Genomic DNA, 19,424 nt, shown 5'->3' with positions numbered 1-19,424 from the left:
TCTCAGGTACTCTGGTCACAACAATGAGAAAAGTAACTGATACACACTGTAAGAAAAACAGAAACTACCACTTGCTGAGTACTCAATAAAGGACAATAACTATCCCAGTCACTTTCATGATGCCTTTACTTAATTCTCAAAACAATTGTAGGAGATAAATATAGTTGTGAAACTGGTTTCAAAAATAAGAACACAGAGATTCTGATAGGTCAAGTCATCTGTCCAATACAATTAACAATGACAATGGATTTAAACATGGATCAGTATGAAGCCAATCCATGTTTTTCCATAGGGAAGATCCTACACTCCAATATTGGATACAATTCAATAGGCAACGAGATACACAAAGTTTTAAACCTGAAATAATGAAATGCCTCTGGCTTTCATTTGGTCCCACCTTCCTGTCAGCAACAGGTAAGTAGGTGTGGACTGACAGAGCTTGTCAGTTGCTATTACCACAGCTCTCATTATTTAGTCTTTTTTTTTTTAAGTGAACTGTCTTATCTGTTTACAACTGGATCCAGAAAAGCAGAAAAATTTCTACCTGCAAGACAAACCTTCTCTCCCTTGGTCTGACTGAACTGGAAGAAGACCCAGGATTCAAACTGGTGAGAATCCCCATCCCTCAGGACTGACCCCACAGTGAGTTTAGCTTTCCCTTGTCCCATAAGGAGATTAGAACGTACATACCTAAGAGAGGTCAGTGGCCCAAGGCTTCTTTCTTTTCTATAGTATGCAGAAAGTCTTCTTGTCCCTGGTCTCTGCTTTCCTTCTCTGACTCCCTCCTTTTCTCCCTTCTTCTCCACCCTCCCCCAGATTCTCCTCCAACCTCCCCCTTCTGTGTGTACCTCATCTTCATTCTCCATTGCTCTTCTGCCATCTCTCTTCATTTCATTGTCTTACAATTCAACAAGGTCCTACCTTAAACATATGGCTTTGAGTGTTTGCTCTTTGCTCAAACTTCAGAACCATAAGAGAAAGTCATTATTGAGTACTCCAAAGCTGAACTGGTAATATAAGTGACATGTAGAGAGCACAGGAGGACCAATATGAATCTGTACTTTGTCACTCTGAACTCAGTGAGCAATAGACAACGTGAGTCAGAGGAAAGATCTCTGGATGGTCTCAAGGACTGAGACAGACACCTGACTGAGGCACTAGTAAGTGTGAAACTGATTAATCACAGTCTGCCTCTAGGTCCTAGATTTTTTATCCTCAAAGTGAAAAGTGGACTAGGTAATTTGTATGGTAATTTATCATTGAAAAGATTATTTGCGTGTAAAATTACTAGAACCTGGGCTCATTTGTGGTTGTCATTTTTACTGAAATTAGGCAAAAGATAAAAAACACTGCTTTTCTCATTGTGTTCAACTGTACCATTTACCTATACCCATCTTCATCCTAAAATGCTTATGTGAGTCAAATCCTGTACCTGTGTCCTCCAGCGAACACCAAATGCTTTATAACTTCTTGAATTCCCAACACAGAGTACCTGGCCTGTGCAAGCATAAGCATGGTTTAAAATTTTTAAAGATATATTTTCAAATCAGAATAGGTAAATTTGAGTTTAAAACCCTACCCAGACATGAACAGGAACAGATTCCATAGGTGGTGGTACATGGCTATTCTTTTTTTTTTTTCTTTTATGATTCTTATTTTATTTAAAAAATATTTTTTCATTTTACATACCAGCCACATTTCCCCCTCTCTCCCTTTCTCCTATTCCCCTACTTCCCACCCCCCATCCACTCCTTAGAGAAAGTAAGGCCTCCTTTGGGGAGTCAACAAAGTCTGGCATACCAAGTTAAGGCAGGACCAAGCCCCTACCCCCTGCATCAAGGCTGAGCAAGGTATCCCATCATAGGGAATGGGCTCCAAAAAGCCAGTTCATGCACTGGGGATAAGTTCTGTTCCCACTGCCAGGGGCCCCCCAAACAGATCAATCCACATAATTGTCACACACACATTAAGAGGGCCTAGTTTGGTCCCATACAGGTTCCCCAGCTATCAGTCCAGAGTCTGTGAGCTCCCACTAGCTTGGATCTGCTGACTCTGTGGGTTTTGCCATCATGATCTTGAGCCCCTCTTGCTCATATCATCCCTACTCCCTCTTCAACTGAACTCCAGGAGCTCAGCCCAGTGCTTGGCTGTGGATCAATGCATCTGTGGCAATTAAGATAGTCACTAATCTGATTATAGGGGAAGGCCTGTTCAGGCACCCTCTCCTGGGAATTTCCTTAGCACCAGGTTTCTCCCTACGCCCTTAATGGCTCCTTCTATCAAAATATCTCTTTCATTGCTCTCCCTCTCCATTCTTTTCCCAACTCAGCCATCTTGATCTCTCATGTTCCCCTGTCCCATCCCCTCCTTTCTTTGTGAATAACAAAAACTAGAAGGATAAAATTAAAACTATCAGTTATAGTTTGGCTGGAACCATCACACAGTTGATCATGTTGAAACTTGCAACTATTACCTATATGCTGATGATTCCATATTCTAAATATTCAGTCCATAAAGTCATCTCAAACTCAGGACAATATGGTCAGTTTAATACTAGGGTTTTGGGGTTTGGGGGTTGTTGTCATTGTTGTTGTTGTTTTCAATGTTGATGTGGAAGTTAATTGCATTGGTTATAGAAACAAATTTATGGACAAATTATACTTCTGATTCTTGTATTTTATATATACACTCATAAGACTTTTTAATCTATTCACCTAAATACTACATATAAAGTACCTGACAAAACTGCAAAGTATTCATGTTACTCAATATATTAATCTGGAATGCAGTTTATCAAACTGAATTAATCATCTTCCTCCATAACTACCTCCAAACCTGCTCAAACCTGTGCCAATTCTATAGACATTCTTCCACCCAGTAAATAGCTGTGCATAAAGTTAGGAGGCACTTTCAGAGTCTCCTATACTTACATTTCCACAAATAACAATTTCTGCTATATTAAACACTTAAGAAGCCTTTATTTTAGTATATTTTTTCTAATCTTTCATAACACAATCCTTGACCTTTATCATTTCCTACTTGGGTAAAACCACTAGAGATACCAAATGTGTCTCATTTCTCAACTTCTCCTCCCTGGATCTGTCTGGGTGCTGGATAGTTTTAGGTCAACCTAACATAGGCTAAAGTAGTCTGAGGAGAGTTCCTCAATTAATAAAATGCCTCTATTTCTCTCTGTTGTACACATTCTATATATCCTATAATCTTTGCTTCATGTGAGAAGAATCTATGACCAGATAGCATTTTTATGATATGCTATGTTGTCTTTTAAATAAATAAAACAGATTATGCTGGGTGCTTTATTTAATCAAGTAAGCTCTTAAAAAAATTCAAGAAGCATCCATCAGGTTGTTGTGGAGGAAGGCGGTTGATTAAATGTAATTAATTAAGATGGGCTGTAGGCAAGTTTGTAGCACTATTTTTTTATTATTATTATTATTATTATTATTATTATTATTATTTTACAACACCATTCAGTTCAACATAATAGCCACAGAATCCCCTGTTCTCCCCCTCTCGCCCACCCCTCCCCCCAGCCCACCCCCCATTCCCACCTCCTCCAGATCAAGGTCTCCCCCGAGGACCGGGGTTGACCTGGTAGACTCAGTCCAGGCAGGTCCATTCCCCCCTCCCAGACCGAGCCAAGTGTTCCTGCATAAGTCCCAGGATTCAAACAGCCAACTCATGCAACGAGCCCAGGACCTGGCACCAATGCACAGCTGCCTCCCAAACAGATCAAGCCAAATGACTGTCTCACCCGTTCAGGTGGCCTGATCCAGTTGGGGGCCCCTCAGCCTTTGGTTCATAGATCCTGTGCTTCCATTCATTTGGTTATTTGTCCCGGTGCTTTATCCAACCTTGGCTTCAACAATTCTCGCTCATATAAATCCTCTTCTTACTCACTAATTAGACTCCCAGTGCTCCACCAGGGGCCCAGCCGTGGATGTCTGCCTTCAGATTCCTCAGTCCTTGGATGGGGTTTATGGCACCACTATTTGGGTGTCTGGCCATCCCATCACCAGAGTAGGTCAGTTCCTGCCGTCTCGCGACCATTGCCAGCAGTCTTTTGAGGGGGTATCTTTGTGGATCTCCGTGGGCCTCCCTAGCTCTCTGCTTCCTCCCCTTCTCACCTTCTCATGTGGTCTTCATTTACCATGGTCTCCTATTCCTTGTTCTCCCTCTCTTTTCTTGATCCAGCTAGGATCTCCCACTCTTTCCCTCGACTGTCGCCCTTCATTGTTCCCACTCATGACCAGGCTATTCATGTAGATCTTGTCCATTTCTCCGTGTCTTTTTTTGGGGTCCCGTTTTCCAGGTAGCCTCACTGGTGATGTGAGTAGCAGTCTAGTCATCCTTGTTCCACATCTAGCATCTTCCTATGAGTGAGTACATACCATATTTGTCTTTCTGAGTCTGGGTTACCTCACTCAGGATGATTTTTTCTAGATCCATCCATTTGCCTGCAAACCGTGTGATGTCGTTGTTTTTCTCTGCTGAGTAGTATTCCATTGTGTATATGTGCCACAATTTATTTATCCATTCTTCAGTTGAAGGGCATCTAGGTTGTTTCCAGGTTTTGGCTATTACAAACAATGCTGATATGAACATAGCTGAGCAAGTGCTCTTGTGGTATGATTGAGCATTTCTTGGGTATATGCCCAGGAGTGGTATAGCTGGATCTTGGGGGAGATTGATTCCCAATTTTCTAAGAAAGCGCCATATTGATTTCCAAAGTGGTTGTACAAGCTTGCATTCCCACCAGCAGTGGAGGAGAGTTCCCCTAGTTCCACATCCTCTCCAGCATAAAGTGTCTTCAGTGTTTTTGATCTTAGCCACTCTGACAGGCGTAAGGTGGTATCTCAGAGTTGTCTTGATTTGCATTTCCCTGATGATTAGGGAAGTTGAGCAATTCCTTAAATGTCTTTCAGCCATTTGGGATTCCTCTGTTGAGAATTCTCTGTTTAGTTCTAAAGCCCATTTCTCAATTGGACTGTTGGTCCTTTTGATGTCTAATTTCTTGAGTTCCTTATATATTCTGGATATCAGTCCTCTGTCAGATGTGGGGTTGGTGAAGATCTTTTCCCATTCTGTAGGCTGTCGCTTTGCCTTGTTGACTGTATCCTTTGCTCTACAAAAGCTTCTCAGTTTCAAGAGGTCCCAATGATTGATTGTTTGTCTCAGTGTCTGCGCTACTGGTGTTATATTTAGGAAGTGATCTCCTATGCCAAGGCGTTCAAGACTATTTCCTACTTTTTCTTCTAGCAGGTTCAGAGTAGCTGGATTTATGTTGAGGTCCTTGATCCACTTGGACTTAAGTTTTGTGCACGGTGACAGATATGGATCTATTTGCAGCCTTCTACACGCTGATATCCAGTTATGCCAGCACCATTTGTTGAAGATGCTTTCTTTTTTCCATTGTACACTTTTGGCTTCTTTGTCAAAAATTATATGTCCATAGGTGTGTGGGTTAATGTCAGGGTCTTCAATTCGATTCCATTGGTCCACATGTCGGTTTTTATGCCAATACCAGGCTGTTTTTATTACTGTAGCTCTATAGTAGAGCTTGAAGTCGGGGATTGTGATGCCTCCAGAAGTTGTTTTATTGTACAGGTTTCTTTTAGCTATCCTGGGTTTTTTGTTTTTCCATATGAAGTTGAGTATTGTTCTTTCCAGATCTGTGAAGAATTCTGTTGGTATTTTGATGGGGATTGCATTGAATCTGTAAATTGCTTTTGGTAAGATTGCCATTTTTACTATGTTAACCCTGCCTATCCATGAGCATGGAAGATCTTTCCATTTTCTGAGATCTTCTTCAATTTCTTTTTTCAGGGACTTAAAGTTCTTGTCATATAGGTCCTTCACTTGCTTGGTTAGTGTTACCCCAAGGTATTTTATGTCATTTTTGGTTATTGTAAAGGGTGATGTATCTCTAATTGCCTTCTCAGCTTCTTTGTCCATTGTATATAGGAGGGCTACTGATTTTTTTGAGTTGATTTTGTATCCTGCTATGTTGCTGAAGGTGTTTATAAGCTTTATCAATTCCTGGGTGGTCACTCAAGTATACTATCATGTCGTCTGCAAATAGGGAAAGCTTGACTTCTTCCTTTCCAATTTGAATCCCCTTAATCTCCTTATGTTGTCTTATTGCTCTGGCTAGAACTTCAAGTACTATATTGAATAAGTATGGGGAGAGTGGACAGCCTTGTCTCGTTCCTGATTTTAGTGGAATTGCTTTGAGTTTCTCTCCATTTAATTTGATGTTGGCTGTTGGTTTGCTATATATTGCCTTTATTATGTTTAGGTATGTTCCCTGTATTCCTGATCACTCCAAGACTTTTATCATGAAGGGGTGTTGGATTTTGTCAAATGCCTTTTCTGCATCTAGTGAGATGATCATGTGGTTTTTTTCTTTGAGTTTGTTTATATGGTGTATTACATTAATGGACTTTCGTATGTTGAACCACCCTTGCATCCCTGGGATGAAGCCTACTTGATCATGGTGGATAATTGTTCTGATGTGTTCTTGGAGTCTGTTTGCCAGTATTTTATTGAGTATTTTTGCATCAATGTTCATGAGGGAGATCGGTCTGTAGTTCTCTTTCTTTGTTGCATCCTTGTTTGGTTTAGGAATCAGGGTAATTGTAGCCTCATAGAAGGAGTTTGGTAATGTTCCTTCTGTTTCTATTATGTGGAACAATTTAGAGAGTATTGGTATTAACTCTTCTTTGAAGATCTGGTAGAATTCTGCGCTGAAACCATCTGGTCCTGGGCTTTTTTTGGTTGGGAGACCTTTAATGACTGTTTCTATTTCCTTAGGGGTTATTGGACTATTTAAATAGTTTATCTGGTCTTGATTAAACTTAGGTATGTGGTATCTATCCAGAAAAATGTCCATTTCTTTTAGGTTTTCCAGTTTTGTGGAGTAGAGGTTTTTGAAATATGACCTTATAATTCTCTGGATTTCCTCAATGTCTGTTGTTATGTCCCCCTTTTCATTTCTGATTTTGTTGATTTGGATTCTCTCTCTCTGTCTTTTGGTTAGTTTGGATAAGGGCTTGTCTATCTTGTTGATTTTCTCAAAGAACCAACTCTTTGTTTCATTAATTTTTTGTATTATTCTCTTAGTTTCTAATTTATTAATTTCACCTCTCACTTTGATAATTTCCTGGCGTCTATTCTTCCTGGGAGACTTTGCTTCTTCTTGTTCTAGAGCTTTCAGATGTGCTGTTAATTCACTAGTGTGCGATTTCTCCAACTTCTTTATGTGGGCATTTAGTGCTATGAATTTCCCTCTTAGCACTGCTTTCACAGTGTCCCATAAGTTTGGGTATGTGGTGTCTTCATTTTCATTGATCTCTAGGAAGTCTTTAATTTCTTTCTTTATTTCTTCCTTAACCCATTGGTGATTCAGTTGAGCATTATTCAGTTTCCATGAGGTTGTAGGTTTTCTGTAGTTTTTGTTGTTGTTGAAATCTAGCTTTAAACCATGGTGATCTGATAGAACACAGGAGGTTATTCTGATTGTTTTGTATCTGTTGAGATTTGCTTTGTGGCCAAGTATGTGGTCGATTTTAGAGAAAGTTCCATGGGGTGCTGAGAAGAAAGTATATTCTTTCTTGTTAGGATGGAATGTTCTGTAGATATCTATTAGGTCCAATTGGGTCATGACATCGGTTAAGACCTTTATTTCTCTGTTAAGTTTCGATTTGGGAGATCTGTCCAGTGGTGAAAGTGGGGTGTTGAGATCTCCCACTATTAATGTGTGGGGTTTTATATGTGGTTTAAGCTTTAGTAATGTTTCTTTTACATATGTGGGTGCCCTTATGTTTGGGGCATATATGTTCAGAATTGAAACTTCATCTTGGTCGATCTTTCCTGTGACGAGGATGTAATGTCCTTCTTGATCTCTTTTGATTGATTTTAGTTTGAAGTCTATTTTGTTGGATATCAGGATGGCTACCCCTGCTTGTTTCTTGAGACCATTTGATTGAAAAGTCTTTTCCCAGCCTTTTATTCTTAGGGAGTGTCTATCTTTGAATTTGAGATGTGTTTCTTGTATGCAGCAGAAGGATGGGTCCTGCTTTCGTATCCATTCTGTAAGTCTATGTCTTTTTATAGGTGAATTAAGTCCATTGATATTAAGGGATATTAATGACCAGTGATTCTTCATCTCTGTTATTTTTGGTGGTAGTGTGTGTGTACTTCTCTTCTTTGGGGTTTACTGTTGTGGCTTTATCTATTGCCTGTGTTTTCAAGTGTGTATCTGACTTCCCTCGGTTGGAATTTTCCTTCTAGTGCTTTCTGTAGGGCTGGGTTTGTGGATAGGTATTGTTTAAATCTGGCTTTGTCTTCGAATGTCTTGTTCCTTCCGTCTATGATGATTGAAAGTTTTGCTGGGTATATTAGTCTGGGCTGACATCCATGGTCTCTTAGTGTCTGCATTACATCTGTCCAGGTCCTTCTGGCTTTCAAAGTCTCCATTGAGAAATCGGGTGTTATTCTGATGGGTTTACCTTTATAGGTCACTTGGCCTTTTTCCTTGGCTGCTCTTAATATTCTTTCTTTAGTCTGTACATTTAGTTGTTTAATTATTATGTGTCGAGGGGACTTTTTTTGGGGATCTAGTCTGTTTGGTGTTCTATAGGCTTCTTGTATCTTCATAGGCATTTCCTTCTTTAAGTTGGGAAAGTTTTCTTCTATAATTTTGTTGAATATATTTTCTGTGCCTTTGAGTTGGTATTCTTCACCTTCTTCTATCCCTATAATTCGTAAGTTTGGTCTTTTCTTGGTGTCCCAGATTTCTTGGACATTTTGGTTCATGACTTTGTTGGCTTTAGTGTTTCCTTCGACTGATGGAACTATTTCTTCTACTGTATCTTCAATGCCAGAAATCCTCTCTTCCATCTCTTGCATTCTGTTGGTTATACTTGCATCCGAAGTTCCTGATCTTTTACTCAGGTTTTCTATTTCCAGCATTCCCTCTGTTTGTGTCTTTTTCATTTTTTCAATTTCCCTTTTCAGATCTTGGACTGTTTCCTTTGTTTGTTTCATTGCTTTTTCATGATTTTCTTTCAGTGCTTTATTGTTTTCTTCCAGGATTTTAATGTTTTCTTCCAGGACTTTATTGTTTTCTTGGAGGGCTTTATTGTTTTCTTCTAATTTGTTTGCCCTTTCCTCTAGTTGTTTACAGCGTTCTTCCAATTTTCTTGTCTTTTCCTCTACACAAGCCTCTACCTTCTTCATGAAGTTACTCATAAGGCTACTTTCTTCTGCTTCTTCCAATTTTTGGTGTTCAGGTCTAGATGTTGGAGGCAAGCTAGGTTCTGGTGATGCTGTATTGCTCTTCATTTTGCTGTATGTACTTCTGCTTTGACGTCTGCCCATCTCCTTGTGATTCCTTCTTGGTCTTATCAGTGGACTTGTTTCACAAAGATCTGACAGACTCAGGAAGACTCTCTCTCTTGTCCAAAAGGGAGTTCTCTTGTCCAACTCTTTGGTCCAGAAGGGAAGTCAGGGGCAAGCTCTGGTCCAGAATGGCAGTCGGGGACAGGCTGGGAGCTGGGGGCCGGTCTCTAAGTCTCATGAAGTGGGTGGGGTCTTGGGCAGATGGGCGTGGGGGCAGGGCGGGGAGACTGCAGGGGCTGCCGGGGGCTTGGAAATGGGGATCCCTCCCGGTGGGGCTAGAAGGGGAGCTGCCCGGTGGCCAGAACCTGGTGCCAAGTTGGGCAGGCCTCTCAGGAGTGGCTGGTGGCCAGGGATGGGGTCCTGGCTGGACCCAGGCACTCACCTCTGGTCCAGAAGGGAAGTCGTCAGGGCTGTAGCACTATTTCTTAATTACTGATGGATGGGAGAATGGCCCAGCCCATGGTGAGTGGAGCCATCTCTGGACTGGTAGTCCTGGGTTCTATAAGAAAGCAGACTGAGCAAACCATAGGGAGCAAAGCCAGTAAGCAACGTCCCACATGGCCTCTGCATCTGCTCCTGCCTTCAGGTTTCTGCCTTGAGTTTCTGCCATGACTTCCTTCAGTAATGGACTATGATCTGGAAGTGTAAGCTAAATAAACCCTTGCCTCTCCAACTTGATTTTGGTCATATTGTTTATTACAAGAATAGAAACCCTAACTAAGTCCGTCTGCTTATTCTCATTTTCTTCTAAAGATCCGCATTTTACTCAATGCTAAAATCCTTCTTTCTGATCCATATGTATTTTCTTCCCAAGTGATCTTACCTGTCTGCTGCCTTTAAGTGCTGCCTTCAGTAGTGACTGAAAGCCCCATACCTTCAAGTACTGATGACTTCAAACATTATTTCTGAAATGAACTGGTCCATTAAATGATATCTCTACTGTATTAACCTACTTAACATCTCCACTTAGCTTCCACTCCACTAATAGGTATTGCATACTAAATATGATGCCAGTCTGCTTGTGTAATAAGCCTTGACCACCACCAATTCTATTTGCTTTGGTCAATATCTTAGAAATTATCTGTGTTTGTTTTTAATCACTATAAAACAAATTATCAAAACTTAAGCCACTTAAAAATTCACATTAGTATTTCACAGCTTCTGTGGGTGAGGAGTTTGTATGTGGATTACCTGCATCATGTGCTCAAGTTCTCATAAAGCTGTAATCAGTGTTACTCAGGCTACAATTCTCACCTCAAGTTCAGGGTTATTGTCCAAGTTCATTTATACTCTTAGAAGAATTCAATTTCTTGCATCTATATGGTTGAGTTGTCTTACTGGGTTTTAGCTTGAGATCACTCTCAGCTTCTGCATATTGCCTCCATTTTCTGGACACAAAGCCAATGTAGGCAGTTTGCCTCATGCTCTCCTCTACATGATGGGATATGCATCTGCTGCTGCTGCTGCTGCTTAAATTTTTAAGGGCTTACCTGATTAAATAAAGCACCCAGGAAAATCAACTTTGTGATAAAAAACAACATCACATATCATAAAAATGCCATCTGATCATATATATATAGATTTTTCTCATGGTGAAGTAAGAATTATAGAAGATATATATAGAATGTATACAGCAGGGAGAATCTTAGATGGCATCCTACATAGCTTTTTGTCAACTTGACACAAGTTAGGGTCATCTGGGAAGAGAGTATTTCAATTGAGAAAATGCCTCCATCATACTGGCCCATAGGCAAGACTGTGAGGCATTTTCTTGATTAATGGTTGATGTGGGAGGGCCCAGAGCACTGAGAGTTGTACCACTCCTAGGCAGTTGGTCCTAGGTGGTATAAGGAAACAGGCTGAGCAAAATGTGAAGAGCAGGTAATGTTCCCCCATGGCCTGTGCTCTAAGTCCTACTTCCAGGCTCCGGGTTTGAGTTACTTCCCTGACTTCCCTTCATAATGGGCTGAAAGCTTAAGATAAAATAAACCCTTTCCTCGCCAAATTGATTCTGGTCATGATGTTTACTAAAGCAATAGAAAGAAAACAGGACAACATCTTACAGTCATGCCCACTATTTCACCCTAGACTTTTCACCTTAAATTCCATACCCAAACCATCAATTCCACTTTTCTATAACTATACATAAAAGCTGAATTCAAGCATTGCTTATCTTCCTAGCTAAAACTCAATCTATTCATCCCATTGCTTATCTTCCTGGATAAAACTCAGTCTAATTCATATCCTCTTTAGAGCACTACAACAGTCTCTTATCAGTGTTATTCTCATGTTTAAAGTATCCTAATTTCTTCCCATTGTACATGAAACAGAACCAAAAATCCGTATCATGACCTTAAAAGATGCTATATGAATCAAGACTCTCTGACTTTCATCTTCCTAATCCTGTTTTTCAATTTTCATTAGACTCCACTATCTCTTATTCCATCTCCCAAACTATAAAACTGGGTTCTATTTTGGATATTTCCTGCCTTTTTCCTATTCTTGGAAGGCACTTCTCCCATTTCTTCACATTGTGTCAGACTTATCTGTTTTCAGGTCTATCCTAACTAATTACATGATCAGAAAACTTTTTTCCTGACAAACTCATACCTAACCCACATCACTCTTCCATGACCTTAATAATGGAAATAATCATTTTCATATTCCTATTGTATCTTTATTTCCTTTCTCACACTTCCACAAAAATCCTGTCCTACACTAGAATACAAGCATTTTCTGGAAAGAGATTTTTGTGTCTATTTTCATGGTTGAAAATACCACACAAGTATCTTGGCATAGTATATACTGATTGCTAAACAATCACTTTGGTGTTACTTTTGAAAATGAAATCCAAAAAATAGTAATAATATATATAATATTCATATTTAAGTCCAGATTCTATATATGAAAGAGGACCTACTATGTTTGTCTTTCCTTTTTCCCTCCTACTACCCTCTCTTCTTATGCCCCACATTCCTTTTAGATTCTTTCATCCATTGTGATAGTTACCTTTCTTCATCTGTTCCTAAATATGTGTTTTTAATCCAGATTATTCTTGTGAGGAAAAAAACATATTTGTCTTCTTGTATTTTGATTGTTTAACTTGATGATATTCAGTTCCATATATTTTTTTCAAATGACATAATTTCAATCTTCTTTAAAGCTAAAAAAGCTCCATTTTGAGTGTGTGTGTGTGTGTGTGTATGTGTGTGTGTGTTACATTTTCTTCATGTCTATTGATATGCATCTGATGGTTCCATATCTTGACTGAATAATCCAGCAATAAAAAACGGATGTGCAAATGTCTTAGTTGCTGTTCTATACCATTCTGATATGTTCCATGATCAAGGGAACTTATAAAAGGAAGCATTTAATTGTGGGCTTGCTTACAGTTTCAGAAGGTTAGTCCATGACTATCATGATGGGCATGGCACTGGAGCAGTAGCTAAGAGCTTACATATTGAGAGAACCACAATAAAGAGAGAGATAGCTAACTGGAAATGGCATGGGCTTTTGAAACCTTGAAGCCCACCGCCAGTAACACACCTCCTCCAACAAGGTCATACCTTTTCTTTTCTTTTTTTTTTTCTTTTTTTTTTTTTTTTTTTTTTTTTTTTGGTTTTTCGTGACAGGGTTTCTCTGTGTACTTTTGGTTCCTGTCCTGGATCTCGCTCTGTAGACCAGGCTGGCCTTGAACTCACAGAGAGTTCACCACCATCACTGCCTCTTAATTCATCCACTAAGTGGGCACCAGACATTCAAGTTATGAGCCAATGGGGGCCATTCTCACACAAACCACCACACCAAGTATCTCTGATATGCTGTCTTAGATCTGTTGTCATTTGATTTCTTGATGTTAGCCATTCTGGCTGGGGTGAAGTGGAATCTGAATATAATTATAACTTGTATTTAAATGATGGCTAAGAATACTGACAGCTTTTTCATTCATTTATAATTTCTATATTTCTTTTATATTGTAAAATGTTTGGGGACTGCATATGTTTAGAAACTAATTCTCTCTCAGGCATACATATGGCCAACATTTTCTCCATACCATAGGCTGTCTCTTCATTTGGTTGTTTCCTTCACTATGCAGAATTTTCAGTTTCGTGGAATAACATTTGTCAATTCTTTCAATTATTTCTTGAACTATTGGATTTATATTCAGAAAGCCCTTGCCACTCCCTATATCTGGAAGAGTTTTGTTCAAGTATGTAGCCATTTTCACTATATAGCTTCTGCTGATCCAATAGCACATAAGAGATCTTTTCATTTTCTAGTCTCCTTAGTTTCTTTCTTTGTTGTTTTAAAGTTTTCACTGTAGATATTTTGTCTCTTTATAAGGGTTTATTACTATCTATTTTATCTTTCTTGCTATGTTAGTAGTAAATGAGACTTTTTTGTCCTGGTTATGTTTCTCAGCAAGTTCGTTATTGGTGTGTGTGTGTGTGTGTGTGTGTACAATGTATTTTTCATCTCCAATTAATTTGAGTCTTCTCTCCAGTCTTCTCTCATTTTTATTTAGTTTGAATAGAGGTTAGTCAATTTTGTTTATTTTGGAAGCACAAATTATTTGCTGTTTCATTGATTTTTATATTGATCTTTTAGTTTCTGTTTCATTAATAGCTGCCCTAATTTTTATTTCTTTTTATCCACTGCTTTGGGGGTTAGTTAGTTGTTATTCTTAGAGCTTGAGTTATGCCATTAAGTTCTTTTTGATATTACTCTGATTTTTTTTAACATAAGTACTCCTAACTGTAAACTTTCATCTTAGAACTCCCTTTTCTATATCCTAAAGGTTCTGAAATATTATGCTTTCATTGTCATTCATTCTAGAAACTTTTTAATCCTTCTCTGATTACTTTCATGACGCAGAATTCAATCAAGAGTGGGTCTTTGCAACATCTGCTGTCTGCTTCAGGAGGAAGGTTCTCTGATGATGGCTGAATAAGGCACTGATCTATGATTATAGCAGAATATTATTAGGAGAGAGAGAGAGAGAGAGAGAGAGAGAGAGAGAGAGAGAGAGAGAGAGAGAGAGAGAGTCTGTGTCCGTGTGTCTGTGTCTGTGTGTCTGTGTCTGTGTGTGTTTGTGTGTATTTGATTTTTTTTTTTTTGAGCAGTAGTATTTGGGCTATCTAATCTCTGGTTTGTGGCAGGGTCCTGTGTTATTCCCTTTGTGGGAGGGGGCAAGTAGGCACTGAGTCAACAACACAAACTCTGAGAGGATGTTGAAACAACAAGCTTAGTTTATTCAGGAAGAGGCATGCCTTATATACCTTCCACCCCAAACCCCTACCATACCTGCCCCAGAGGAAGGTCTGATGAATATGCATCAGCTGGTGTGACATGGCTTCCTCTCATTGATCCATGTCATCTCAGCTCATGTCTCAGCTGCTGTTGCTAAGGCCCTTCAACAAACTCAGGTTGGCTCTCAGGAAGTATTTATTACCAGGTTGGCTCTCATTACTGGTTTGGGTCAGCTGGCCCTCAGGTGTGTTAGGGCTGAGTTATCCCACACTGGTTAGTAATCCAAAAAGTACCAGGTATGAGTTCCATCTCATGGAGTGGGAATTAAGTCAAATGACATATTGAATGGTTACTCCCACAGGGTTTGTGCCACAATTGCCCTAGCATATCTTGCAGACAGGACAGATTGTAGATCACAGGTTTTGTGGAGGGCTTGGTGTATACATTTCTCTTTTAGTATCCTGAAGAGTACCTTTCCTTACCAAAGACACTAGAACATAGGAATGAAGATTCTATGTAGGCACCAGCCCACCTCTCCATGTTCAATAAGTTGTGTGAGTGTAATGTTTAACAATGGGGCCACACTGTCAGTTTACAGAGGGCTACTCATTGTCTTGGCAATAGACTGGGTTATTTGGGTGTTTTCATGGGACCCCTTTGATCAACAGCACTGAATGCAACCCATTCCCAGTACTGGAAGCCTCATTTAGTGAAAAGAGATGGCAAACTGGAATGCCATCCCCCCCATATTAGGAGACCTCACTAGGAACACCTTCATATAATTTATGAAGTTTCCACAGCACTAGGTTTCCATACCACCACTCAAGTACCCCTCAATTCCACCTATCTCTCCCCATATTTCCTCTGCCAATCCTATCTCCTCTCCCCCCTCCACCTGACCCTCCTGTTCCCATTCCCCTGCCACCAGTTCACCCATAAAATCTATTTTTTACTCCCAGGGAAATACAACTGTATACTTTCATCCTTTCCCCTGCACCTAACCTCTCTGGGTCTACGGAATATAGCTTGGTTACCATTTATTAATTTGCCAATATCCACATTCAAGTGAATGTATACCATATTTATTTTTCTGGGTGGGTTATATCACTCAGGATTTTTTTTCTAGTTCTATCAATTTGCCTGCAAATTTCATGGTCACATATTTTAACAGTTGAGTAATATTCCATTGTGTAAATGTACCACATTTTCTTTACTCAATCTTGTATTGAGAGACAATTAAGTTGTTTCCCATTGCTGGCCATTATGAATAGAGCAGCAATGAAAATAGTTCGGCAAGTGTCTTTGTGGTAAGATGAAGTGCCCTGTGGATATATACCAAACGTTGTATAGCTAAGTCTTGAGGTAGATCAATTCCAACTTTCTGGGGAACCACCATATTGATTTCCATAGTGGCTTACAGGTTTGTACTCCCATCAATAACGGAGGAGTGTTCCCCTTATTCTACATCCTCACCAGCATGATCTATCACTTGTGTTGTTGATCTTAGCCATTCTGAAAGGTATAAGATGGAATCGTAAGGCAGTTGTCATTTGCATTTCCCTGATGGCTAAGGATTATGAGTGTTTAAGTGCTTCTCAGCCATTTGAGTTCTTCTTTTAGAATTCTCTGTTTAGATAGATATGTACCCAACTTTTTAACTAGGTTATTTGTTTTATTAATAGCTAAGTGTTTTAGTTCTTTATATACCTTGGGTATTAGCCCTCTATAAGATGTGAAACTGTTAAAAATATGTTTTCCCACTCTGTAAGCTGCCATTTTGTCCTATGGATGGTGTACTATGCAGTTGCCAAAGCTTCTCGATTTCATGAGGTCCAATTTATTAATTTTTGACCTTAGTGTCTATGCTAATAATGTTCTGTTCATAAAGTCTTTTGCTCTGCCAGTGAGTTCAAGGCTATTCCCCATTTTCTCTTCTATCATGTTCAGTGTATCTGATTTTATTTTGAAGTCTTTGATCTATTTGGACTTGAGTTTTGTGCTAGGAGATAATTATGGGTCTATTTGCACTCTTATACATGCAGACACCCAGTTTGACTAGCACAATTTATTGAAGATTATGTTTTTTTCCAGTGTGTGTTTATGGCTTCTTTGTAAAATATTAGGTGTCCATAGGTATGTGGATTTATGTCTGAGTCTTCATTTGATTCCATTGATCAATGTATATGTTTTTATGCCTATACCATGCTGTTTTTATTATATGGCTTTGTAATACAACTTAAAATAGGGAATGATGAGACCTCCAGCAGTCACTTATTGTTCAGAATTGTTTAAGCTATATCCTGGTTTTTTGTTTCCCCATATGAGGCTGAGAATTGTTCTTTCAAGGTTGTGAAGAATTGTGTTGGAATTTTGATGGGGATTTCATTAAATCTGTAGATTGCTTTTGGAAGGACAGCCATTTTTACTATGTTCATCCTATCAATTCGTGAGCATGGAAGATCTTTCCATCTTCTGGTATCTTCTTTTATTCCTTTCTTCAAAGAATTGTAATTTTTATTATACAAGACTCTCACTTGGTAAGAGTTAGTCCAAGACATTTTATATTACTTGAGGCTTTTGTAAAAGGTATTATTTCCCTGATTTCTTTCTCAGCCATTTGTCATTTGTATACAGAAAGGCTACTGACATTTATGAGTTAATTCTGTATCTAGACACTTTGCTGAAGGAGTTTCTCAGTTGTAGGAATTCCCCCAGTGAAATATTAAGGTCACTTATATGTACTATCATCTCATTTGAAAATAAAGATACTTTGACTTCTTCCCTTCCAATTCGTATCCCTTTGATCTCCTTCTCTTCTCTTATTTCTCTAGCTAAGACTTCAAGTACTCTATTGAATAGATATGGGGAGAGTGTACAGCATTGTCTTGTTCCTGGTTTTAGTGGAATTGCTTTGAATTTCTCTCCATTTTAGTTGATGTTGACTATGGGCTTTTTGTAAACAGCCTTTATTATGCTGAGGTATGTTCCTTGTATCTCTACTATGGTGATTTGAATAGCTGTAGCCCCCATAGGCTCATATGCTTTAATACTTGGTCCATAGGGAGTGGTACTTTTTGAAGGTGTGGTCTTGTTGGAATGGATATGGCCTTGATGGAGGAAGTGTGTCATGGGGCAGGCTTTGAGGCCTTATATGCTCAAGCTACTTTCAGTGTATCACAGTCTCCTTCTGCTATCTTTGGATCAAGATGTAGCACTCTCAGCTCCTTCTTCAGTTCCATGTCTGCCTGCTCACTACCATGTCCTGCCATGATGATGATGGACTAAACTTCTGAAACTGTAAGACAGCTCCAATTAAATGTTTTCCCTTATAAGAGTTGCTGTGGTCATGGTGTCTCTTCACAGCAATAGAAACTCTAGCTAACATACCGTACTCTCTCTAAGACTTTTATCATGCTGGATTTTGTCAAAGGCCTTTTCTGCATCTAATGAGATGACCATGAGGTTTTGTGTATCAATTTGTTTATATGGTGAATTACATTGATTGATTATCATATATTGAACCATCCCTGCATCTCTAGGATAAAGTCCACTTGGTCATGGTGGATGATCTTTTAGATGTGTTCTTCATTTGCATTTTATTGAGTATTTTGGCATCTATGCTTATAAGGGAAACTTGTAATTTGTCTTTGTTTAGTCTTTATGTGGTTTGAGTGTCAGGATAACTGTGACCTCATAAAATAAATTGGGCAGTATTCCTTCTATTTCTATTTTGTGAAAAAAATTGAGAAAGATTGGCATTAAATCTTCTTTGAAAGTCCAGTAGAATTCTGCACTAGGACCTGGACTTTTTTTTTTTTTTTTTAGTGATTACCTCTATTTCACTAGGAATTATGCATGTGTTTAAATCTATAACTTCTATTTCACTAGGAGTGATAGATCTGTTTATCTGATCTTGATTTAACTTTGCTAAGTGGTACCTATTGAGAAAATTTTCCTTTTCTTTTAGATTTAGAATTGGATGGAATCTCTGGAATTTCTGGGTGCCTGTTGTTATGGAACTTTTTTTTTAACTGAACAAATTTATTTTTATATTTTAAAATAAACCTGAACATTCAGCTGTACCAAGAACAAAATGCAAGTAAAAAGTTTTGAAAACTGTGTTCAGCTTTGGAGAAACGTATCTTACAGTACCAGGCTTACCTCTTTTGTCTGTAGAGCAGGACAGGCACACTGGCCCACAGCACTGGGATTTGGTTTCTGCTTCTTTATTTTCTATTGTAAGTGCTTTAGCTTAAAACAACAAAAAACAAGCAAACAAAAACCCACTCAATTCCCACCCTGGAATCGTCTGCAAACTAACACACTGAAATGTCAGTGAAAATAAAGGCGTCAGATCTGAAAGCAAAGCATGATGAGTAAGTGAGCTTAGATTCCAGGAGCACACAGTACAACCTGCAAACAGCCCCTCACACTCAGGTTTCACTAAACACAAACAAATAAAAAGACAATGAAAATCAAAATCTGGCCAGGTGGTGGTGGCGGCGGCGCACGCCTTTTATCCCAGCACTCGGGAGGCAGAGCCAGGTGGATCTCTGTGAGTTCGAGGCCAGCCTGGGCTACCAAGTGAGTTCCAGGAAAGGCGCAAAGCTACACAGAGAAACCCTGTCTTGAAAAACCAAAAAAAAAAAAAAAGAAAGAAAGAAAAAGAAAAAAAGAACGAAAGAAAAGAAAAGAAAATCAAAATCTGAAGTGCAGCAACTTTGCCAAGCTGGAGACTTCGTGTCTGAGCA

The 19,424-nt window shown here is 39.1% G+C and overlaps 1 protein-coding gene across 2 annotated transcripts in view; it reads left to right on the top strand.

The window, feature by feature from the left end:
- The first annotated feature begins 397 nt into the window (after positions 1-397).
- LOC143268274 (interferon-induced very large GTPase 1-like) overlaps positions 398-19,424 on the top strand; it is a 64,017-nt gene continuing 44,990 nt past the window's right edge. For both annotated transcript variants that reach the window (XM_076549634.1, XM_076549628.1), the window contains exon 1: positions 398-608. The gene's annotated coding sequence lies outside the window, so the exon portion shown is untranslated. The remainder of the gene's footprint in view (positions 609-19,424) is intronic.

This window comes from Peromyscus maniculatus, chromosome 1, assembly GCF_049852395.1.
Source record: "Peromyscus maniculatus bairdii isolate BWxNUB_F1_BW_parent chromosome 1, HU_Pman_BW_mat_3.1, whole genome shotgun sequence".
In the NCBI taxonomy this organism is placed as follows: Eukaryota; Metazoa; Chordata; class Mammalia; order Rodentia; family Cricetidae; genus Peromyscus; species Peromyscus maniculatus.
Note: the sequence above shows the minus strand (reverse complement) of the source record. Positions and strands in the feature narration are given on the sequence as shown.